We start from the raw sequence: 18,384 nt of genomic DNA, 5'->3' as shown, positions 1-18,384 counted from the left end.
GCATATTTATATGGATTGTTGGATAACGATATATATATGAAACTCCCGGAGGGATTGAAAATGCCTGAAGCATTGAAAGAAAAATCATGGGAGATTTGTTTGGTCAAGTTACAGCGATCACTTTACGGATTAAAGCAATCCGGACGCATGTGGTACAATCGCTTAAGTGAATATCTTTTAAGTAAAGGATATGTGAATAATGCGATATGTCCATGCGTTTTTATAAAGAAATCGTCATCTGGTTTTGTGATCATTGCTGTATATGTAGATTACCTGAACATAATTGGAACTCAAAAGGAGGTTGATGATGCTCGAACTCATATGAAAGAGGAGTTCGAAATGAAAGATCTCGGCAAGACAAAGTTTTGTCTTGGGCTCCAGATAGAGCATCTCCGAGAAGGGATATTTGTGCATCAATCAAACTATACGAAAAGGTTATTGAAACGCTTTCATATGGACAAAGCGACTCCTTTGAGTACTCCAATGATTGGTAGTTCTCTCAATGTTGAGAGTGATCCTTTTAGGCCCTGCGAAGATAGCGAGAAGATATTAGGTCCAGAAGTACCTTATATGAGTGCTATCGGTGAGCTGTTATATCTTGCAAACTGTACCAGACCAAATATAGCTTTTGCTACTAATCTACTGGCGAGATATAGTTCTGCTCCTACTCGCAGGCACTGAGACGGAATAAAGCATGTATTCCGTTATCTCCAAGGTACAGTTGATTTAGGGCTAATGTATTTTAGAAAACCCGAGTTTGGTATGGTTGGTTTTGCAGATGCAGAATACTTATCAGATCCTTATAAGGCTCGATCGCAAACCGGCTATGTTTTTACAATTGGTGAAACCGCGATCTCTTGGCGGTCCCAGAAACAAACTCTGGTTGCGACTTCTTCGAATCATGCAGAAACTATTGCGCTTCACGAAGCATGTCGAGAATGTGTGTGGCTTCGATCAATGAGTCACCACATACAAGAATCAAGCGGAATAGTCAATGAGAAAGAGCCGACGAAAATATTTGAAGATAATTCAGCTTGTGTTGCTCAACTCAAGGAAGGCTACATTAAGAACGACAGAACAAAACACATTCCTCCAAGATTTTTCTCATACGTAAGGGAGCTCGAGAAAAATAAAGAAGTGGACATTGAATATGTACGGTCATGCGACAGTCCGGCTAATTTGTTCACAAAAGCTCTTCCGACTGCAACATTCCGAAAACACGTTTACGGTATCGGAATGCGGCATTTGCATGACCTGTGACGAGAAAGTTAAGTCCACTATTTTCAGGAGGAAATTACGGTAGTGTACTCTTTTTTCCTTGTCATGGTTTTTGTCCCAATGAGTTTTTCCATGACTAGATTTTTAACGAGACACTACATAGTACAAAATAGATAATCAAGAGGGAGTGTTAAAAAGAAAATGTGTAATGATTATCTATTAGAGGAAATAAAGATGATGTCATATTTTATCTTTTTCTTCTAAGTCGGTCACGTGAACCGACCTTTGATCACTATAAATAGTGGTCTCTTCTTCTTGTACGATAAGATAAGTTGAATGAAAAAGTCTTTCAACTCATAACTCTCTCTTTATTACCACTCAGAAATAAATCAATCTATAATAATAAATATAAACTAAACCTCAGCTTTTATTATACAACAATAATTACTTTTGAGTAGGGATAAATTGTTGATTTCTCTAACAAGAGATGATATAAAATATTTATTTGAACACATATAGATAGTAACATAACGGCAGGACCGAGTATGGGTTCACTTCAGAATTTTACATCGTTGCTTGGCTTGTTAAAAGGTCGATTGATGTATCCAACTTTTAGTAACGGATACATCCCCAATGGATTGAATGCAACTTTCCTTCCTCTGGTCCTGAAAAAAATGGAAGTTCAATCGATGAATGAGACTCCTGGCACATTTCGTGTTGCAACGAAGCAGTAAGGTAACTTCAAGTCTCAGAACACAGGTCAGCTCCTCTTTAACAATCCATTGATTCATGTTATTATAATCAACCTCCCTAAGCAGTGATTGTTAGCAAGAAACGGAATCCTTAAGAAGGATTCTAAATACTTTACAACTTAGAAGACCTTAAGAACAGACCTAGCTGGCTTTGTTGTTGTTCTTGATCAGGCTCTCCTGAATCTGTTCTTTCTGACTTCTCTCAAGCTTCTTCCTCTTCTGCATTCTATCTCTGCATCGAGCTTGAAAAACCAGTGGTATAGCTTCTGCTTCTTTTTTTTACAGACCACACTCTTGATAATATAGCCTCTTCATCAACGTGGATGCGTTTCTTGGTTTGTGGTCTAAGCCACACAATATATGATACTGTTAGCACAATGAAACAACTAACTAATAGTAATGAATAACTCACCAAGGAGATTTGAGATTAACACGACAACACTCGCACCTTTGTAGCCCTTTGGTGAATGGAAGTCTTCAGCTTGTGATTCAAGATCAGCTTCTGATTTGGAGCTCGTTTGACTCGGCAAATTGGCTTCTCTTCGTAGAAGCTTTTGTCCATCGCTTGGTTTATATTAACTAAAACATATCTGTGTTTCTGCATATAAGAGAAAACAAGATAAAGAAAGTGTTACACTTTTACATTGTAACATAACGCTAGAAGTATGGGTTCACTTCAGAACGTTATTGATGTAAAATTCTTTTATAACGGACACATCCCCGATAACGTAAATGCAACTGTCAGGCCACGTCCTCTTTTAACAATCCAACGTTATAGACACAATATCCCCTTGGAAAAGTGGATGTCGGTAAGAGACGGAATTCTCAGGAAGCAGGACGATGGAGTGAAGATGGAAGGGGATCTCTCGATTCAAAAATTAGGATATCTTATATTAAAAGCACAATAACAAGTTAAGAGCAAATCTGGGTGGATTCGAACCACCAACCTCTCAACTTCAAAAGAAGAACAGCGCTCTACCATTTTGAGCTTACAGATCTATTATATCAAATCTTCAAAAATCAATATGAGCTCATAGCAAGACAACAAGTAACCTTCCACTTGCGGATATAGAAAATCAAAATCAAAAATCATTCAAGGCAGTTCAGATAGGACACAGCTTTTGAGAAAAATTATCAATAAAATTTGTTGGCAGAATTATAACGTAATAAGACGAGCCGTAATAATGGATTTACACTTCGAAATCTATTAAGGAATTCATCAAAGAGTACACAAACTGCCATTTTAGTACCTTCATTTTCAGTAAACAAGGTTTTAGGTCGGGTCTACAAACATACCCTAACTATTGTTTTCACCATGCTCCAAGTGTGTTCATCATGCTCCACGCTTCTTCAGACATCAAATATCGAGTAACAGCATAGCCTTGAGAAATTCTCAAAATATACACCTCAAACCAGATAAAGAGTAATAAAAATACAATATACATGTGTATAGATCGGAAAGCTAGTTGTTCAAAAGCATTTGTCAATTCTTTAACAAAAGAGAAACAATATAATTAGATAAGATCAATACAACTGAACAACAATAAAATTGTAAAATTGCATGACAGACGGAATGAATAAGAACAGGTATGCTGATAACTTTGTATGAGAGTGATTGCGATATACTTTTGAGAAACTAATTTGTCTTAAAAATACTTACGAGTGCCTGAATGTTGGGGCATGAAGAAACAAATTGACACAACTCCAGGTTGATAGCTAGCTCTGGTATTAAGGGTGTTTCATGACTATCTGTTAGAGTTGTGATGCATAATAATAAATAGAGTGTGTGAAAGCCGAGAGCAAGACACGCACACAAGGAGAGGAGAACCCGGGATAAAAAAAAATAACCCGTGCGAACTCCCCTCCCAACCACAAAATATATATTTTTATTAAGGATCTGTTTTTGACCTGCCATGCAAGCGCACCTGACATGGCAAAGGTCGGATGACAAAAGATGCAATTCAACATCTTCTACATCCTAATTTTAACTTAACCCACACAAGAACACCGCTTCACGTCCATAACGAATTCGATTCAACCTCAAAGCGCTTCAACGCAACCGACTCGCATCATAGACACCCCTCACGCGATGATCCCACCGGCAGATCTAACACCAGATTAAAAAAAAAACGTGATCAGAAACCAAAATCGAGGAAAAAAACAAACGGTGACATGAGATGAGATTTACCCGTAGAGGAAGTATAGGTTTCATGAGATCTGCGTCAGATCTACCGATGAAAGGACTTAAAACGGTTAAATTGCTGGAAAATCAACACCGTTGTGTAGATCGGAGGACTCGCTATCACAAACAGAAGCAATAAATAAAAGATTCGTCGCCATAGAAGCGAGATCTAAAGGTATCGATGACAAAAAGTTTAGAGAAGCGCAAGGATGGAGGCGGCTGTTGCGATTGCCCTAGGTTGAAAACCGTTTCATATTTATATTAAAAGGTTAGAATAATGGACGGTCATGATTAAACAATTAGATAACACATCAACGGTTTCAAAGCAGCCTCGTGGATCATTGCGTGCCTTTCGGGTCATTTTTAAAGCGAGGCGGTTTAGTAATGGACGCGGCTTAAATGCGCTGTTTTGACGCGTCTGTTAAAGATAAATTTTCGCAAATACCACGTGTCTAATACCACTTTTTATGTTTACATTAATCATTTTTACTCTCATTTTTTAAAAGATAGAAAAAGATTTTTGGAAAGAAAAATTTCGTATTTACCACTATTCATTTTTACCATCACTAAAAAAACATTTTCAAAAATATATTCTTAATTAAGTGGCAAAAAACTCTTATACCCTTGTTATTTATATATATAATAAATTATTATATAAATAAATAAAAAATAAAAAAAAAGATATTTTTTACGTTTTCGAGTTATACTTTTTCAAATTCGAACTTGTTATGAAATTTATTTTTGAAAAAAATTTCCGAACTTTCTTTTATTTTTTTCAAAAAAATTTTTTTGAAAATCAAAAATTATGTTTGAAACTATTTTTAAATTTTTATTTATATCTTTTAAGTATTTATTTATATATTTATTAGAATTCTAAATTTCACATTTCAAAAACTCTACCCCACTTCTCAACTCTAAATCCTAAGTCTGATTAATTAACCCTAGAGTTATAAGTGTATTTTATCATTCATTAGAAGTGAGGATAATAGTACTATAAATGTGGTATTTGTCCCAATTTCCCTATTTGGAATGTAAATTTAGGATTCTAATAAATATATAAATAAATACTTAAAAATATTTAAAAAATAAAAAGAAGTTTTAAATATAATTTTCGATTTTCAAAAATAATTTTTTTCAAAAAAAGAAAAAGAAATTCAAAAAAAAATTTATAAAAAGTTCGAATTTGAAAAAGTATAATTCGAAAACATAATTTTTTTATTTATTTAAATAATGATTTATTATATATATAGAGAACAAATGTATAAAAGTCTTTTGTCACTTAATGATGAGAGTATTTTTGAAAATGTCTCTTCCATGATGGAGTTCGCCGTCGCTGGCCTTGCCCTCCGCTGGGGTTTGGGATTCGCCGCCGTCTTCGTCGCCTAGGGTTAACATCGCTCTCAACATTATATTTCCCTCCGCTGGGTTAGGTCCTTCTTCTTTTACACTATTGCAATTTGACTTAATACTTTTTAATTGTGCACTAATCTTTCTCACACTAGCCATTAATATATGAAGTTTTATAATCTATTTTATTGGTTAGTAAAATTGAATATGAATAAAGGAAAAATAAAATAATCTATATATATTTTAGATCTTTTATTTATTCACAACTAAAAAATAACATAAATTTTTACTATTTTATTATTTTTTTACTATTTTCTATTATTTTATTACAAATTATAAATTTATTTGACTATTAAAAATTATAAAATAACTAAACAAAAAAAACCTGTGGAAGCCCCTTTAGTCCAATGGGTTTTTTTTGGAACACAAATGAACGCGATCAAGCACCAATCCAGAAAACCAAAAAACCAAATCAGATGAAGAATAATCAACGAAAGACCAAAGTCACCACGAAGCAGAGAAACACTTGCCTAAAGCACAACCACCAGCTAAGATGTAAGAAGCACTTCACAAACAAAACAACCACATACAAGGCACTTATGCCAATAAAGAACCACAAAACTCTGAGTATAAGAGACCAAAGCTCCAAGAGACTAACTCCACACATCTATACCAAGGAAAGCATGAGAAGAAGAAAAACAACCTAAGGGAGGAAGAATGGAAGCCAACCACAGAGAAACCAAAGCTAAAGTTTGAGACAAGAAATAATCTTCCAAACCCACAAAAACATACACAAAGGAAAACACTATCCAAACCTGGAGTGGCAAACATGGCGAAATGGAAAGCCACCAAAGACGCAACCAGTGATGAAAAGTGTAATGAGATAAGAGAACAAAGAGAGATAAAGAGACTACACAAAATCAGCAAACTGTGGAACACAAATGAACGCGATCAAATACCAACCCAAAAAACCAAAAAAACGGATCAGAGGAAGAATAATCACCGGAAGACCAAAGTTACCTCGAAGCAGGAAAACACATGCCTAAAGCAAAACAACTAGCTAAGAGATAAGAAGCACCTCACAAAAAAAAAACATACAAGGCGCCATGCCAATGAAGAACCACAAAGCTCTGAATTGAAGAAACGAAAGCTCCAAGAGACTAACTCCACACACCTATACCAAGGGAAGCATGAGAAGAAGAAAAACAATCTAAATGAGGGAGAATGGAAGCCAACCACATAGAAACAAATCTCAAGTTTTATACAAGAAATAATCTTCCAAGCCCACAAAACATACACAAATGAAAACACTAGCCAAACCTGGAGTGGCAAATATGGCGAAATGGAGAGCCACCAGAGACGCAACCAGCAATGAAAAGTGCAATAAGATGAGAGAACAAATAGAAAAAAGGAGACTACACAAAATCAGTAAACTGTGGAGCCATCCTCAAGTTATGAAAAGAACATAAAAATCAGATCACCAAAACCAGATTTGAAAACCAAGACGTGCAGGGACTATCAACGGCAAGCCAACTATGAGGAAGACAACATAAAAGACAACTAAACTCTGACCCAACCCAATGAGATGCAGTTCCTAACATTAGCCAAATCTAAGGAAGAAGAGGACAAATATTGACCAGAACAACGTACAACAACATGATAAACAACCGCACAACTAGGAACTCATAAACCTGATTTACAACAAATATCAGATAATCTCAGAAGAGAAAAAGACGAGGAAAAACAAGAGAAACGAAGCTGAGTCTTTTTCCAGTGATGGTAAGAAACACCCACACCGGAAATATAAACAAAATACATAGATGGTGACGCCTCAAATCAAAATATGCGGAGACGGAAAAAATCTTAGGAGGATAATGTTCGATGTTGTTAAAAAAAAAGAATAATGTTCAAAATATAAAAATATGAAATACAATTTTGAAGTTGAAACCGTTAATGTTAGAATTAACAAATGCTTAAATGCAAAGTTATTGAAATTTAATATGCTTTACACTAGAAGCTCAATTCACCACTAACAAATACTACTATACACACAACAACGCATTATTGAAAAGACAAACACATAATATATTAACATATAACTTAATACTACATAACACAATAAAATACTAAATCATGCTCTTCACAAATAAATAGTGACCACATAGTTACATCATCCAAAAACATCATACTTAACAACAATAAAATAATATTCCGCGCGAAGCGCGGACACCCCCTAGTTTTATTTAAAACAAAACAGTGTTTTACTTATAAATCCGGTAAAATACTAAAATAATATATGTTAAAGTATATTTTTTTAAACACAACATGCAAATATACTTTATCTTAAACAAATATATTTTCTATAATATATATAAATAAAATTTAAAAATGAACTATAGAAAAATGTAAAAAATAAAGAAAAAATATATATTTGAAGGAGGTTATCTATTATTTCATATTGTTATTTTATTGTACATAAATTGAAAAATATATTAATAAGTAATAAAAATTAATAACAAAGTAAAAGATAGTAAACAAATCACTATATGTTAATAATGCTGAATAAGAAATATAAACAATAATATTATAGAGTTACACAATATATAATATTAAAATGAAAATTATATATTTAAAACCTTTTTAATAATATAAAATACATGTATAAAATGAAAAAATATACGCGCAGACGTGCGGGTTGAAATCTAGTTCTCATTAACCATGGGTGTTTTGTATCCTAATATTGTGTATTCTGTATTATGTATTTTAAAGTTTAAAACTTTCATTACATCATTTTTCTTATATAAGATACTTAACTTAGCAATAAATTAGTTCTGAATTGAGTAAGTGAAAGCATATACATGGTATTTTATGTTTGTCTCCCATGATTGAATTTTTTTTGTTTTTTTGAATGAAGCTTATCTTTATACCCAAAAGCATATCTTGATAATGAATCTCCACGTTGGTTTCTCTGAATTTGAAGTGGAAGAAGTGGTTACAATTAGTTGGGCCTAATTTGCATTAGAACACAAAACCATGTATGTAACCAACATTGAACATTCTCTCGCACACGTCCGAGAATCCAAGTGATAATTTTACACGTATGCAAGAAATCTAACGGTGACAAAAATTGGGGATGAGGCAGCTGGAATATCCCAAGTAGTCACCGTTAATATACCAATCTTCCACTAATTGGCTAGATCTCCACCGTCACTCGATATACAAAGCACTTGATTTCATTTCCCTAGTAAAACGTTTTCGTTTCGTTCAAAAAAAAAAAAGTAAAACGTTTTCATTTGATCATTTTTTTCTCTTTTATATTAGTTCTTTTTATAGTTCTATTCTCTACTAATATGCATAGTTTCTACGAGGGTTTCAAATATTTGGTTGGCATGTGTAGCAACTAGGTCCAACGGTAAAAAGAAAATCAGAGAGTTACATGTATATGTCACTTGGATTTATGGTAATAGCCAACGGTAAAAGCGCTGGTGTATGTTCTGATAAGATCATGGCCAATAATGGGATAGGGATATGGACGTGTGGTTCCTGTATTAGTTGGAAGTCTCCCACTTGTTCAACATGTTCTCTAGTTGTTTAGTTGGAAGTTATTTAGTTGATACCTCTATATGTGTACTTAAGCAACGATTTGTCTTATGGAATGGGATATGAAAAGAAAATTGTTTTAAGTCTTTGGGATTCATCATTGGTATCAGAGCATGTTTTGTTTTTGATCCAGACCACTTTGTGGTATCAAAAACTTTATATTTTTCATCTTACTTGTTATCGGTATTCTTCATGAATCAACGATTATCAAGAACCCTTGACGAGCGGCTATTCTTCGGAATCAACGATCATCGAGATCTATCCAACGATTTTTTTTTATTTTCACCATTTTTCTTCTTGGGTTTGTTGATCAAATTCAACGTCCTTTCTTTGTATGGATTAAAATCTATAATTCTTCCATTGTTTTTCATTTCTCAAAAAAAAAGGATTTCATATTTCTTTGTTATTTCAATTAAAAAAAGAACAAAAAAAAACATTTTTATTCTAATAACGAACCAGAAATAGCTTGGTCTTGGAAGTTGTAGTGCGTTGAAAGACATCTACCGACTACAAGAATCAACATGGAAAGAAGAGAATACAAGTCAAGCTCTCTTTATTCAACACGAACCTTGAGGACAAGGTTCTTTCCGACGGCCGGAGTATTGATGAGACTGCAAGACATATGCTATACCAACGTTGTAACCGAGCTAGAAACCAACCCCAAGATATAAATCTGATTAATTGGCTTAGCTGTTTTATTATTTAGTCTTTAGTTATTTAAGTTTAAAAAACAAAGAGTAAGACTTGGTCTCCTGACTTGTAGGAGAACAAACTCAACTCTAGCACGTTTAGTTTTCACGTACCCATTTGTTTCATGTTTTGTAGGAACTTTAGTTCCATCTTTTCAATTTAAATCAATGAAAACCCTAAAAAGAGGTAGTTTTAACTACCCAAAAAAAAAGTGTTCTTAGTTAATTCTTGGCAAATTCTCTTTGATTTGAAGAGTGACCTTAATTGGTATCAAATCACATGTTTCTAGATCAACAATAGATGATCCTATAACTGGGACCTATCAATTGGTATCAGAGCTTTGAAGAGGGGCCTTAATTGGCATCAAAGCAAATTTTGGTTTTGATCCGGATCACACTTGTTGTATCAAAATCATACCTTAAAAACCATTAATGAGGAGTGTTATGCTCTTATTTGTGAGCCATCAGTGGTGGTTTTGCATGCAGCCATGAAGAAAGAGTTCGTTGCTTTTCGTGATGAGCTGAAGAAGATGGCACAACATTGGGAGGATCAGGCAGCTAGTTGGAGTAAGAAGATAAGGATGTGGAAGATGGAGATGGATACGGCAAAGATGGTGAGAAGGGTGAAGAGATCAATCCAACCGGCTAAACATATTGTGAAGGTCGCAACGGATACGCAGGTTCATGCGGAATCTCGTCGACATGCGACTTCACCAATCAAACGATCTGCAACGTTATCACGTAAACACCAACAAGCTCGACCAGTGCCAATTAGATGCCAACATCCCACTGCTCGTACCAGAAAACTAAGAAGGCGGAGTCGATCTAAGGCGTCTAAAGCTGGATCTAGAGTTGGATCACAACATGCGGAACATGAGAAGCTACGTGGATCACCTTCCACACAGTTGACCTTCCAAATCTTGTTCCCTGTGACTCTTAGTTGTATTGAAGAGGTTTTGTCGCTAATGGGAAGGATTGGCACAAATGGAAAGCGACCATTTGATCGTGGACGAGTTTGGTTCAAGAACCTTGAGGACAAGGTTCTTTGGAGGGCGGAGTATTGATAAGATCATGACCAATAATGGGATTGAGATATAGACGTGTGGTTTTTGTATTAGTGGGAAGTCTCCCACATGTTCTCTAGTTCTTTAGTTGGAAGTTATTTAGTTGATACCTCTATATGTGTATTTAAGCAACGATTTGTCTTATGGAATGAGATATGAAAAGAAAATTGCAGTAAATTGTTTCCTAAGTCTTTGGGATCCATCATGTTCCTGCGCGAATTAGTGATTGACATGTGTATAATTTAGTGTATCCATGGACTCTAACGATAAAAAAAAACCAGAGAGCTACACGTAGATGCCACCTTAATTACTTCGAAACAGGCAAAATGTCCGATTTCAAATATTTTTAATTATCAACCGTTGAGATCATCCACTCTCATACTTCAATGATAAAAGCGCATGTGATTTCACTTTCGACTGGTTTTCAAGTGATAAAAATATTTGAATGTTTATTTTCCTTTCGTTGATTTCTCTGAAGATAGTCAAGGACAAATTAAGGAGCATGAAAGATTCGAAGACATTGCCGTTGGACCTGGGATTTGCCCCCAACAAGGCTTATAAGATAATGAACTCAGTTCATTTAAAAGGAGGTAACTAGGAAACCCTAGACCTCTTCCTTCTATAATTAAGGAACCACTTCTCCTTTGAGGGGATATTTTGGGAGCCTCTTTTCATCCTCTCTCTATTTCTAGAGAGAGAAACATCTCTCCACATGCTTTCATCCAGACACTTGTGATCCCATTGTTCTAGAACTACGATTGGCTTGATCCCCTTTTGGGGTACGTAGGCATCCCTTCATCGGGTTCAGCTATAATCATTAAACCTCTTTTTATTCTCTTTTAGTCCATCCATCCGGTTCAAGCTCAACAAGAAGGCTTCTCCTAATCCCACAGTCGAAATCTGTCTACCTCTAGCATAGTACCGATTTCGGTACAAACAATTGGCGCCCACCGTGGGGCATGGAGAAGTATCTTCGAAAAAGATTGAACTCGGAGTCCGTTTGGTAGTCACTGGACCGTTTGGTCGTTACTGGACCGTTTGGTCGTCACTGGACCGTCTGGTCGTCACTTTGACCGTTCTGCCGTCGCATGAGCGTTCTGTTATCGCTTGTTTCTGTCGCCAAAAAAAATAAAAAAAAAGAGAGTGCACTGGGACCTACCATATTTCATTTACTCGGTAGCAAACCAAGGCTTATAAAATGTTTTTACTCGGTCCATGCCGTTCAAATCATTATACCGAGGATTTTGATTCTTGAAATCTCTATGGTCCTACCATGATCGGCCAATCTTTTAACAAGAAGAGGCCCACATCGAGCCCAACACACCATGAAGGCCATCAAAGCGTGATATCACAAGCACTCGCTCGGCACCAGCTTCTCCGCCTCTCTCGTCATAGCAAGCTCAATAAGCTCAACAAGTCGTCATGGCCTTGACGACTTAAAGCTCTCTAACGGGTCTTTTTCTTTTCTTCAAGAAAGACACCCGAGATGCAGCGGTTCAACACCGAACGACAGTCTCGCGCTTTACTCGTCATGGCTGAAACAAGACCGTCAACTCCAACAATGGCGTCTCGTTGCTAACCTGAACTCTGTTTCTTAAAAAATGAAACAGAGCTTGTGATGTCTCAGCAACCTATCGCATGAATGCGACGAGGAAAAGAACTTGCTTCTCTTTTACTCGGCACAATTGAGAGAACAACGGAGACGAGGCGCCTTAAAATCCGTTCAGATTCAAGTCGTGATGGTCTTGCCGACATAAAGCTCTCCCGACGAGCACGCCGCGACCAGAACAAGCTCCTCAAGAGCTTAAAGCTCTTCTCACGCGCCTCAGTTCAAAGTTCATCTCGTCTCATCTCGTCATCCGTCAGAGTCAGAATGGTATACGCCTTCAAACTCTCCACCGGCACCAAGCGAGTATAAACTCTGCTTTAACTCGTGCCGAACAATAGTTTAAGCTCGAGCTTATGAAGTTACTCGGCTCAAGCTCATGCCGTTACTCCAACGCAGCGCCTACACACCAAGCCCTTCACAAAGCTTTTGTGTCGTTTTCATGACGCCAATCTTGAGCTTATGTACGCTCCCAAGCAGATTGTCACCGACTAGAGCTCCTGCCGACTAAAACCTCTTGCCAAACAAAATCTTATGACGACTAAAAGCTAATCCCAACGGTAACAATATCTCCAAAGCTCATCGTTTCGTCGCCTAAAGCTCACCAGCTCGCCAAAGCAAAGTTCGTCGTCTCACTTTACCGGTAGTCGGCTTGGGAGCAATCACAACGACTCAATGCCGAGAAGCAGCCTAGCCAACGTCACCTCCGTCACGTGCTTTACTCGGAACAGTTGATGCTCGGCACCAGGCTTGACCTCTAGCTTCATCACTTGTCACTGCTCAAAAGAGTGTCGCCAATTCCCAGCTCCGTCACTCGTCGTCACAACTCTCGCTCCGTCGACTCAGCAGTTTGATTTGAGATCGCAAATCCATGATTTATCATGGCTCTCGCAACACGTCACGACCACTAGGTTGAGAGCTCATGCGGTTACTCGGACGTGAAGAAGAAGATTCATCTCGCGTCCCCTTGCAACTCTTTGTCGGTCACAAGCTCGAGCAGAGGGACGACATACGCACCTTCAAATTCTGTTTCAAGAAAACTACAAGTTAGATTCTTGCTCAGAAGTGCCAAAAGAAAAAGAAGATTCTTACTTGGCATAAAAGAAATGAAATGAAGCTTGGGCCTCACAGCAGAAGAAACAAAAAGCTGAAGCCCAACAAGCCCAATACCATGAACAATTAATTAGTTTTACGTGGAGGTCAAGGCGTTTTGCTCGGCCACTTCACTCCATCACTTTTTCTCGGCAAAAGGCTTTTGGTCGGTTCCTGGTGCAGTTTCTCGCTTAGGGCTCATCACCATTGCCGAGTAACAGAGGCGAGATTCCGGTCGCGTCATTCGTCGAAACCGCATCTTCCATAACTCACCTATTACTAGGTATGACTTTGTCTTTCGGCTTCATTGCATTTCGACTTTGTCTACGTATTTACGCTAGGACACGAGTATAACTTGCCTTTCTTAAGAATGGGTTTACAAACTTGCTTTTTACTAGGCACGAGTTAGTCATGAACTCGTCTTTTACTAGGCATGAGTTGAGAAAACTCGTCTTTTACTAGGTATTAGTTTACATTCAACTCACCTTATTCTAGACACGAGTTACCGTCAACTTGCCCTTTATCAAGCACGAGTTTGGTGAACCCTTCTTTCACTACGCATGGGTTACTTGCCGAGCTACGGTTCCTAGGCATTAGTTAGGTAAAATCTCTTTACTGGCATGAGTTACTGGTCGAGTTACTGCTTCTAGGGATGAGTTCATAGTAAACTCTCCTAGCAAGAGTACAACTCGCGTCCTAGGCATGAGTTCACTAGCTAACTCGCCTAGTCAAAGTACTACTCGCCTCTATCTAGGCACGAGTGTAGTAAGTTTGCCTTTCTCCAGGCACAAGTTTACACTCAACTCACCTAACAAGAGTACATCTACTCTCCCTCGCTCAGGCACGAGTTACTGGCCGAGTCACTACTTCTAGGGACGATTTCATAGTAAACTCTCCTAGCAAGAGTACAACTCGCGTCCTAGGCATGAGTTCACTAGCCAACTCGCCTAGTCAAAGTACTACTCGCCTCTGTCTAGGCACGAGTTTAGTAAGCTTACCTTTCTCCGGGCACAAGTTTACACTCAACTCGCCTAACAAGAGTACATCTACTCTCCCTCGCTCAGGCACGAGTTACTGGCCGAGTCACTACTTCTAGGGACGATTTCATAGTAAACTCTCCTAGCAAGAGTACAACTCGCGTCCTAGGCATGAGTTCACTAGCCAACTCGCCTAGTCAAAGTACTACTCGCCTCTGTCTAGGCACGAGTTTAGTAAGCTTACCTTTCTCCGGGCACAAGTTTACACTCAACTCGCCTAACAAGAGTACATCTACTCTCCCTCGCTCAGGCACGAGTTACTGGCCGAGTCACTACTTCTAGGGACGATTTCATAGTAAACTCTCCTAGCAAGAGTACAACTCGCGTCCTAGGCATGAGTTCACTAGCCAACTCGCCTAGTCAAAGTACTACTCGCCTCTGTCTAGGCACGAGTTTAGTAAGCTTACCTTTCTCCGGGCACAAGTTTACACTCAACTCGCCTAACAAGAGTACATCTACTCTCCCTCGCTCAGGCACGAGTTACTGGCCGAGTCACTACTTCTAGGGATGATTTCATAGTAAACACTCTTAGCAAGAGTACAACTCGCGTCATAGGCACGAGTTCATCAGTTAACTCGCCTAGTAAATGTACTACTCGCCTGGGTAGTCAAATGTAAAAGCACTGAGTCCATTTTCTTATAAACCCTCTTCGTCAAATTTATAGAGATCAACTTCATCTCTCTCAACGAACTGGAGGGCTTACTGTTGGACATGGGCTTTGCCCCCAACAAGGCTTATAAGATAATGGGCTCAGCCCATTTAAAAGGAGGTAACTAGGAAACCCTAGATCTCTTCCTTCTATAATTAAGGAACCACCCCTCCTTTGAGGGGATACTTTGGGAGCCTCTTTTCATCCGAGAGAAAAATCTCTCTACATGCTTTCATCCAGGCACTTGTGATCCCATTATTATAGAACTACGATTGGCTTGATCCCCTTTCGGGGTACTTAGGCATCTCTTCATCGAGTTCAGCTATAATCATTAAACCCTTTTTTATTCTCTTTTAGTCCATCCATCCGGTTCAAGCTCAACAAGAAGGCTTCTCCTAATCCCACAGTCGGGCGAGGGTCGTCGGTTTCAGATTTTTTGAGATTGGTTGCTTCGAGCGGGGGAGAGTAGATGGGTTTCTAATTTGTTGCTTCGAGCGAGGGTCGTCGGTTTCAGATTTTTTGAGATTGAAGTTTTGAGTTTATGAAAAGACGGTTGTGATAATACCGTTGACTCGGTTTAATCGCCGCTACAGAAGCGGTGTTCTGATTCGATTCACCGGGACTCTCTGAGCCTCTGACTCACGGTGATAGATTTTTTTCATGTTCCATAAATTGTTGAGAACTGAGATATTAGGTTTGTGTTTGTTCGATGTCTTGTTAATGTGACTAGTGACTGACTACGTACAGTATAAAGAACTCTTGTGAAAGCTTGGGGGTTTGATTAGGGAAACATTACTTTATTCATCAGGATTATGTTCAGATTTCGTGGGAGAAATTTGTAGAATGATTTTGCTGTAAGTGTATAATTTTGCAGATTGGGATGCTTGGTTGCAGCTTGCGAAGGGGGAGATGTTCCGTTAAGATCAACATATCATGCTTACAGTATCAACGGGAATCTACAACAATCTTTGTGTTCTTCAATCTTCACTCATTGGTTAATTCAAATGCTTCGATTCCCATTCTCCATTTCCTTGTTTCTGCTCTTAGTATGCCACTTCTTTCTCATTCGGTGGTAAAAATTTAATTATTTCAATTTCTATAGATTTCATTTATAGATTGAATTGCCATGATGTTCAAAGTTTCTTCTTTTTTTTTTCTTTTAGTCGCTAAGAAGTCATTCATGACACGAGGGATTTCCTTTAGATATTATTTTGGACAAATCTCCAAAATAGCACATTTCTAAGTTTATGTCACAAAAATAGCCCTCAAAAACTAAAATGACCAAAATAGCATTTTATCTTTTGAAAAATTAAAATTTTTTTTATTATTCAAAATTTGAAATCTTATCCCCAAAACCCCCACTCCCCAACTCTAAACCCTAAAACCTAAACCCTAAACCCTAAACTCTAAACCCTAAACCCTAAATCATAAACCCCACCCCTTAACCCTAAACTCTAGTGTCTAAATTAATTTATCTTTGGGATATAAGTGTATATTTATCTCTTTTGATAAAACATTAAGTGCTATTTTGGTCATTTTTATTTTTAAAGGTTATATTTGTGACAAAAACTTTTTTAGTTCTATCTTAGTCATTTTTTCTATTATTTTTGTTTGCGGAAGTGGTTGTGGTTCAGACTTCAGATGCATTAGCTCTTGATCATTTGTGCTAGGTTATGTCTTGGTTTTAGGATTTTCAGCATTATAGATAATTAACAACTGATTGCTGTGTGTTTATGATAGTAACTGATAAATGCATGTCATCAATCTCAACTTGAGATAAGTATATATTATGAATCATTGTTTCAGTAACAATGTTTTTTTGTTTGACTCACTAATATTTTTGTATTATTCCCTTTCTTATGGTTATATGCTTCATTGTTATGCTTTGGGAAATATTACACAATGGCTCTACTTGGTATGTATTGACTTATGTATGTTTGCAGGTCCATCAGCCATCTTATAATTACATCATGTTAGTGCATGAACACAATAGGCGTTGTTACAAAGTCTAGTGACTATTAAACTTTCAGCTGATGCAGTAGTAAGAGTGACATGCTATATCAGGAGAGCGCTTGTGATTGCGGTTATTCATTCAATTGTTTTTGTTTGCAAACTCACAGTCATATTTTTGTATAGGCTGCCATTGTTACATTAAATAACTTCTTTTTTTATTTTTAGGACACTACAAGAAAACAACGACATACCGAGGGAAAAAATCGTCGGTATGTCGTCGGAATAACGTTATTCCGACGAAACAAGTCCTCGGAAATAATTCCTCGAAAATTCATTTTTCCTCGGAAATCCCTCGGAAATTTCCGATGGAATTCCGAGGAAATGAATTTCCGAGGAAATGAATTTCCGAGGAAACTCCGAGGACCACCAGTTCGTCGGAAAGGTCCTCGGAATATACCGAGGGAGAACTTCCTCGGGATATTTCGATGGAGTTTCCGATGGTCCAATCCTCGGAAGTTCCGACGAAATGTTCCTCGGAATTTTCATCGGGAATTTCCGAGGAACGGAGCCCTCGGAAAATTCCGAGGAATGAGTCCCTCGGTATATTCCGAGGAAGGAGTCCCTCGGTATATTCCGAGGAAATGTTCGTCGGACATTTCCGAGGGTTCATTTCCTCGGAATTTCCAAATTTCTGAGTTTGGACCAGGGTGACCACTTCCCTCACAAGACCGTCATCAATCTGGCCGGTCTTCTTGTTGGTATACGCCCTCTTCATTAGGGTGAAATCATCAACCGGCTCGCCATCATTTTCTTCCGCCTTGAAAAAAACATAAATTAAACAAACATTAGGAATTAGAAGAAATGCACAAAAAATAAAATTTCAAAACTTAAATAATTGAAGAAAAAGCGGCTGAACTTACCATGCGATCCCCCAGAGAGGCAATAGATTGAGCACCCAAGTTATGCTTGAAGACGCCCTTCCCTTTACGGTCGCTCCTGCGGTTGGTGGAGTTGGTGGAAGAAGCTTTTTTCGTCTCTTCTTTACCCCAATGCGCACACAACTCCGTCCAGATCGTGTTGTTTATCGACTTTGGTACTTTTTAATAAAAAAGAAAAGAAAATAGTTTAATAAATAAAACAATAGTTTAATAAATTAAAAAATTGTTTAATAAATTAAAAACAACCTTGTTGATTT

The 18,384-nt window shown here is 37.6% G+C and overlaps 1 long non-coding RNA gene across 4 annotated transcripts; it reads right to left on the bottom strand.

The window, feature by feature from the left end:
- Window positions 1-1,625: 1,625 nt before the first annotated feature.
- Window positions 1,626-4,400, bottom strand: LOC106306339. 4 transcript variants are annotated; one of them, XR_001263137.1, is made up of 5 exons: window positions 4,159-4,400; window positions 3,267-4,077; window positions 2,383-2,568; window positions 2,112-2,314; window positions 1,626-1,883 (listed from the first exon to the last, which is right to left on the bottom strand). It is a non-coding gene; the product is annotated as an uncharacterized LOC106306339 (long non-coding RNA). The 4 variants fall into 4 exon arrangements; XR_001263139.1 differs by having other exon boundaries at window positions 2,419-2,568; XR_001263136.1 differs by having other exon boundaries at window positions 1,628-2,314.
- Window positions 4,401-18,384: the final 13,984 nt, after the last annotated feature.

Source organism: Brassica oleracea, chromosome C7 (assembly GCF_000695525.1).
Source record: "Brassica oleracea var. oleracea cultivar TO1000 chromosome C7, BOL, whole genome shotgun sequence".
NCBI classification, from domain to species: domain Eukaryota; kingdom Viridiplantae; phylum Streptophyta; class Magnoliopsida; order Brassicales; family Brassicaceae; genus Brassica; species Brassica oleracea.
Note: the sequence above shows the minus strand (reverse complement) of the source record. Positions and strands in the feature narration are given on the sequence as shown.